Source organism: Hevea brasiliensis, chromosome 14, assembly GCF_030052815.1.
Source record: "Hevea brasiliensis isolate MT/VB/25A 57/8 chromosome 14, ASM3005281v1, whole genome shotgun sequence".
Lineage (NCBI taxonomy): Eukaryota > Viridiplantae > Streptophyta > Magnoliopsida > Malpighiales > Euphorbiaceae > Hevea > Hevea brasiliensis.
Window position 1 is genome coordinate 87,749,862 of NC_079506.1, and position 7,593 is coordinate 87,757,454.

Genomic DNA, 7,593 nt, shown 5'->3' on the forward strand with positions numbered 1-7,593 from the left:
TCAATTTCATAAATAGATATTTCAAATTAATTTTTGGGTAATCTAGTTTAATTAATTTTAGTTAATTGATTGATCTAGTTTTAATTCCTCAAATACCAATTTTAATTCCAAATTTCATTTTACATCTTTAATTTTTGTCTTAATTTTAATTTTTAGATTTTGTTTTTAATATCTTTTAATTTTTGTCATTCTAATTTGCTTATACTTTTATTTCCAATTTAAGCACAATTCCCTGTGGGATCGATATCAATTTTTAAAACTATACTACTGTGACCCGTGCACTTGCGGACACCGTATCACTTGGCTACCCAAGATTTTGGAAGTGATCTAAGAATTTTCTTCACAAGTTCGGCTTCCTCAAATTTTTTACCAAGTGCTTTGAGAAGATTTACAAGATCAGTAAACCTTGTGCTCATATCCACAATTGATTCTCCTGGCCTCATTTCGAACAGCTCATAATCTCGGATAAGAAGGTTTGCTTTGGACTCTTTGACGACATCCGTTCCTTCATAAGTGACTTCAAGCTTATCCCAAATTTCCTTAGCAGATTGACATCCTAAAACAAGATTGTAGTCATTAAGGTCAAGTGAGCAATGCAAAATATTAATAGCTTTAGCATTTATAGAAATTTTCTTTCAATCATTGTCATCATATTCATCTTCATGTTTTGGAACTTTTGTGGTTCCTGAACCATTTTTTTAGGAACATGTGGACCATTTTTAATAATTCTCCACGCATCAATATCTACAGATTGTATGAAATTTCTCATTCTTACTTTCCAAAATGAATAATTAGTGCCATTGAAGAATGGTGGTCTAGTGATTGAGTAGCCTTCAGCTAATGGCGCGGGTATACCGGCAGTATTGCTAGATGAACCAGCCATTATGGATCACTCTAAGGTTGTAACACCCTAAGCAAGAGAGACAGGCTCTGATACCAATTTGTTGTCCCAAAATAGTCCAAGAGGGGGGTGAATTGGACTTTAATAATTTTTCGGCCCTTACTTGTAGCCCAATGAAAAATTATGGCTTTGTTCAACTAGGTGCTTCTTAATATATAATAATAGTGATATGTATTTCAATAAAGTGTCCCTAAGTTGCAAGTCAAGCTTTAATCAATATTTATGGCAACCAAAACATGCATCACAAGACTTTCAACTAATTTCTCATTATACTCATAAATCCTCAAATATACCAACTCAATATATTCAATCAACATTCAAGGTCATGTATAAAAATTAAATTGCACAAAAGTAAAGAGGTTAAGGTTAGAGAGATCAAACACAATGATTTTTATAGTGGTTCGGCTTAACTAGCCTACATCCACTCTCTCAAAGAACCCTCTTTGAGTCTTCTCTCTACTATTTTCTCTTTTAAAGGCAAGAGACCAAAAGCCCTTTACACTTTTTCAATACCAAGCTTTTACCAAGGTAGCTTGAACCCTTCACAAGTGCTATCTCAAGCACTTACTCTCTCTCAAGCTTCAATAGGTGCTTGTACAACCTCTCTTAAATGCAACTTAATGTTTTAACACTCACTCTTACTCAATACAAATCAAACTATAAAGAAGAGATGAGTTGATTTGCCAATGGTAGCTCAAAGTCTTTAAAGCTCTTGAATGAAAGCAATAAATGAAAATCAAGGTTGGAGTTCAAATGTAAGCTTTCATCAAAAATAAAATGAAGTAAAGAAGGTGTATTTATAGTCCCAAATCATTTTAGACCGTTTGAAACCTTTTTGGAACGTTATACACACTGCTCAAGACAAAATGGCCGTTATTTTGTCTTGTTGTGCGAAGTTGAGCAGCTCTGATCATTTAGCAAACTAATGAAATTTTGGCAACAGCAGTAAACTAGTTAGTAAACTAATATTTTAGCAAACACATAGCAAACTAATATTTTAACAAAGCAGTTAGCAAACTAAGTCAACAGCTGCATGTCTCAACTTGAAATATTAAAAACAAAGATTTAGACCTTAAGAAGAAAAATAAGTTCTAATAGCAGTATCCAAGGTCATGATGAGGAAAAGTAATCAGAAAATAAATTTTCATTTTTGAGCTCCATTCGACTAAACTCTCATCTATTCTTTTCACATAAGACCTAAGACTCAATCTCTAACTCTATGACTTTCATACTTTTACTTTGAGTCTTGGCTTTCATAATCTTGTTCTTTTCTCATTTTGGATTTGTCTTGAGATGCCTTTGAGTATTCTTCCTCCTTAGATGCAACTTCAAAAATTCTTCATGAATAAGAAAAGGAATCTACACATTACTTTAAAGTTGAATTAGATAGATTCTGTTTGAGTTTTGTTATCATCAAAATTAATGCTCATTTTGAGCTACACGGGGTCAACAAATCAATTTTAATAAAGGATTGAACGGTGGTGTATATGAATTCCATCAATTTTAAAAATAAACTAAAATTTACTAAATTGTTATGCATTTTCAATGCTAAAAAAATTTTATGAATAATTAAAAATGACTATTATCACAATGTTGAAGGTATATGTGGTAATTGGGAACCCGACAAGGCGGCAACTGATGTCCGTCCGTCGGGACCGTCAGAACGGCAATGCCATCTTCTTCAAACTACACAGGCCACCACTTTGCTCTCGATCTGAGTTCAACACAAAGCCAAGCAACCATTGTTCTTATTGGATGAGTTAAAGAGCAAATTTGGGAATTGGAAATTGCTCATTAGCTTCAAGATTTTGATGTTTCAACATTTAAATATGCATATTTTTTGAATTGCTAAAATATGCATATTTTTTGAATTGCTAACTGATATTCAACATTGAATGGTTTCTTCAAAGTCTAAAGATTTTTTTAGACTCTTGATTGAAGAATTTTATTCTCTTTTATACTTTCTATAATCTGTTGCCAAAGCACATGTCTGATTTCTAGTTTACTTTAAATTTCTTGATATCTTCCTGCAATGATTTTCTGCAAATCATAGCATAAGCACTCTGCGTTACCTAGTTCCTACACCACATAATACTAAAACAAGTCAATTTACCTAGGAATTAATACAACCAAAGGAAGATAGACTTCTGAGAAGTGAAACCAAACCATAAATATTTCTAGTTTTTGAGTGCTAAAGGTGAAAGATTGGTATAATTCCAAATCACCGACATGAGCTGTCATGTCATTGTCGAAGAATATTGCTTGGTTTCAAGTTACGGTGAAAGATTGTCATTTCACAATGGTTATGAAGATAATGCAATGCAGAAGTCACATCAATGGCAATACATAGCCTTCAATATAATTAAAATATGAAAATATTAAGTAGTGGTAAAGAAATAGACTTTACTGTATTAAGTCTTTTTTCGAACCAAATGAAAAAAAAAATACAAATTTGTTGAATAATAGAAGCTCATGCTTTGATATCATGTAAAAAAAAAAAAAAAAAAAAAAAAAAAAACAGAGGATAAAACATTAAGCAAAGCTGGAGTTGTTTTCAACGAAGATACAACATAAACATTCTCACGAACACAACAAAAGAAAAATTCATTGCTTTAGAACAGGGGATACAAAAAGAAAACACAAATACCTTTTTTTTTTTTTTCCTCTCAACTCACATAACAGCTCATTTCAGCCACTTCACACTTATTTCTAGCAAATACACTCTCCTTTTTATAGGCAAAGGGCGCCTTTACAAGTCAGCAAAACCACACCAAAGACAAACTTCCGAAATTTAATTCTAAAAACCTGGACAATCAATCCTTTGCAAGTAAAAACATTACATCAAAATATTTTCAGCAGCAAATTTCAGAAACTCCAGCATTATTTCTCATGGCCTCACTTGCCTCTCTGAGTCCTCAGCCGAAGAATAGCTTCCATGATGACATTCAATTTTCTTGTGACATCCCTCATATTCATTCGATCTCCTGGTACTTCTACTGAGCATGCAAGTCCTACTTCAAGGACTAATACCACACATTTTTTCACATCCTCTCCCTTTGATCCCAAATTTTCAACACTGAAATCATGTTCTTGGATCTCTATTTGAGTATCATCAATGTCATTGTCATCCATATTTTCTGCCATATTTGTTGGTGTCCCTAGTTCTCCTGTTGTGAGAAGTACTGGATCCACAACTTGCATGACTCGTCTTGGGAGCTTAGCTTTGACAAAATTGTGGAGATTTAGACCATCTGTAAACATTTCTTCAATTGGTCTTTTCCCTGTGAACATCTCCAGTAAAATTACCCCAAAGCTATAAACATCTCCTGATATGGTTGCCTCACTGCCTATGCCATACTCTGCAGTAAATTTATCTTCAATTCTATCACAATTGTAACAAAGCAAGTACAGACCATTCTACTGTATATGAATGAATGTATGGAATCTGTTTTGAGCTTGTAAAAGGGGAAAAAGTGATGGATTCAGAATAAGAAATATTGGAGTCTTTGTAGGAATTTCATTTGACAGAATGCTGCATTTCTTTCTATGATGTTTTATCACTAATACATCCTTAAATTTGAGGTTATGCAACACACACACACACACACACATATATATATTTTGCAATTGATCATTTTTTTTTCCTTCAGGATTGTTTGTGTGTCAATACAATCTCAATTACATGTTGGGTATTTTCATGTCACGGGTGCATCAAATCAAGAAACAACAGTTACTTGACATATTTTTCCCGAGTGTGTGTGTGTCTGGCCAATTGGTGGTAATTGGATAAAGAAGAGTGCAAAATTTTACCAGGAGCCATGTACCCAATTGTTCCCTTCATCCCAATGGAACTAGTTTGGCCTTGAGAAGAGCAGCTGGTTGTTTTGGTAAGGAACCTTGCTAATCCAAAATCACCAACATGAGCTGTCATGCCACTATCAAGAAGAATATTACTTGGTTTTAAGTCACAATGAATGATTGGCACTTCACAATGGTCATGAAGATAATTCAGTGCAGAAGCCACATCAATTGCAATAAGAAGTCTTTGGAGAAGGTTCAGAGTCCGTGAATGATCAATACCACTTTCTTCTGGATGCAACCACATTTCCAAACTTCCATTTTCTATGAAATCAAACACTAGAGCTTTGAAATCATTGCCTTTGAAATCAATACTAGAGCAGCATGTCAAGATCTTTACCAGATTTCGATGTCGGATTTTGCTCAATGCTTTGCACTCAGCGAAGAAGCTCTTGGAAGCTCCATGCTGTTGAAGATTGAGAACCTTTATCGCAACTAACTTGTCTCCATGCTGAAGTAAACTTCCTCTATATACTGAGCCAAAACTACCTTGTCCAATTAAGTTTTCTTGAGAGAATCCTGCAGTTGCCTGGAAGAGTTCCTTGTATGAAATTTGAAACAGCTTATCCGCAATAAAAGGCATGGAAGGAGGATTCCTTCTCGACTTTCGCCGATAGAAAACACAGAGGCAGGTTATTGTCATGAAGAACACAACTGAACTGATGGTTGTGACAAGGATTATGATTGTGGAAGTCTTTTTCTGTTTCTTTTTTTGGATAGGACATGGTGGCAGCTGCAGTTCAGGGATCCCCCCACAAAGCTTACTGTTTCCAACAACTGAAAATGTCGTTGCATTTCTAAAAACTCCGTTTTTTGGCACTTCACCTTCAAAGTTGTTGAAAGAGAGATTCAAATATTGTAAAACCGAAAGGCTCTCCAGATCTTCTGGAATTTTTCCTGATAAGTTGTTTCTTGACAGGTCTAAGTGTTGGAGACCTCTCAAGGAAGCAAAAGATGAAGGAATAGGTCCTTGAAGAGAGTTACTGTGCAAATTAAGGATTTCTAGGCTCAAACAATCACCTATTGTCTCAGGAATTTTGCCAGATAACTTGTTCTCTGAAACATCTAATGCATAAATATTTTTCAGGATGCCAACTTGGGTGGGCAAGGAACCTGTCAATGAGTTCTGTGATAAGTCGAGAAGTTCTGATAGAGAGAAGAGACCAAAGATCTGTTGTGGTATGATACTAATCAGCTTATTCTGTGAAATATCCAACCGTTTCAGGAATTGGATGTTCCCAATACTAGAAGGTATTTTTCCTTCTAATTTGTTTTCATCTAAATAAAGCTGATATAGCTGGGTGATGTTACCTAGGGATGTTGGGATTTCACCAGACAGTAGGTTTCCTCCTAAATTCAATAACTGCAGATTTCCAAGCTTCCCAAATGAAAAAGGAATAACACCAGAAAAAAGGTTTATCTCCATGGCTAATTCGTACAAATTGACAAGATTCTCAACCCCTATTGGGATTTTACCTGATATATGATTACTTCCCATGCCTAATACATAAAGTGTAGACAAATTGGCTATGGAGGTAGGTAACAAGCCACCAAAATTATTTGCACTAAAAAATAGAATTTTTAGATTGCTGCAGTTTGACAAAGATGTTATGAAATTAAAATCTTGACTCGTGCTATTTCCCAGAAAGTTGTGCCCCAAACTAAACCGCTGAAGATCATTCAAATTTCCCAGATTGGTAGGAACTTGTCCTGTGAGAAAGTTGCGAGAGATGTCAAGATCTTGAAGCTGAGAAGCGTTGGCCAATGAAACAGGAACGCTTCCATGAAACTGGTTGCCACCCATGGCAAGTTGTTGCAGGTTATGAAGAGTGAGGCCTAGGTTCGCTGGGAGACTACCACTCAGTTGGTTTGATGAAGTATAAAAGAGACTGATAGATGAGATATTATAAAGGGTGGGAGGGATTGTACCACTTAGATTGTTGAAGTTGATCACAAAGATGATTAAACTTGTTAATTGTCCCAATTCGCTAGGAATATTTCCTTGCAGATTATTAAAGCCTACAGAAAAGACCTTGAGAGAGGAAAGGTTTCCAAGGGATTGTGGGATCTCTCCTGTGAGATTATTTGTTCCAAGCCTAAGTGTTACAAGCTTCTTTAAAGAGCCCAGCTCAACAGGAATTTTTCCCTCCAGCCTGTTTCTTGTTAAATTCAAAACCTTGAGCTCTGAGGAGTAGGTGATTTTGAGTGGAATTTCTCCACCTAGTGTGTTGTTTGACAGGTCAAGAATTCTCAATCTGAATAGGCGACCAACTTCCAGGGGAATTTCACCATAGAACTTGTTGTCAACCAGGTTGAGGAACCTTAAGAAAGTGAAATTTCCTATATATGGAGATATGGTCCCAGACAAACTAAGCCCCTGCATATTTAGTGACAAAACTCTCTGATGTTTGCGACCACAAGCAACCCCTTGCCATGAGCAGAAGTTGACAGAGTCGTTCCAGGAGCTCAAGATTCCATATGGATCATTGCCAATCTTGGCTTTGAACTGCAGAAGTGCAAGTCTGTCAGTCTCATTTCCCATTTTACTGAGAGAATTGGCAGGTTGCAACAATTGTATGCTCATAGAGCACAAGAAAATGAAATGAACATGAAGAATTGCAGGCCAAAGGTTTGCTAAGTGTATGGTGGGAAGTTCCATTTCTATTGGATTGATTGTGCACAGGTGAAATGTCAAGGATTATGGGTAAGTGGTGTTTTATATGTCTGAATGAGCAATGGTAAACATTTGTTAATGATCCATCGGTGCATTATATTTCGTCCAATGTCAAACGCGGTTGGCGCTAGATATAATGATTATAGGCTATAATGAAATT

General features: G+C 35.6%; 1 pseudogene; it reads right to left on the minus strand.

Annotated features, from left to right (window-relative positions):
* Positions 1-3,788: 3,788 nt before the first annotated feature.
* LOC131173075 (putative receptor-like protein kinase At3g47110) lies at positions 3,789-7,301 on the minus strand (annotated as a pseudogene).
* Between the last annotated feature and the right edge of the window lie 292 nt (positions 7,302-7,593).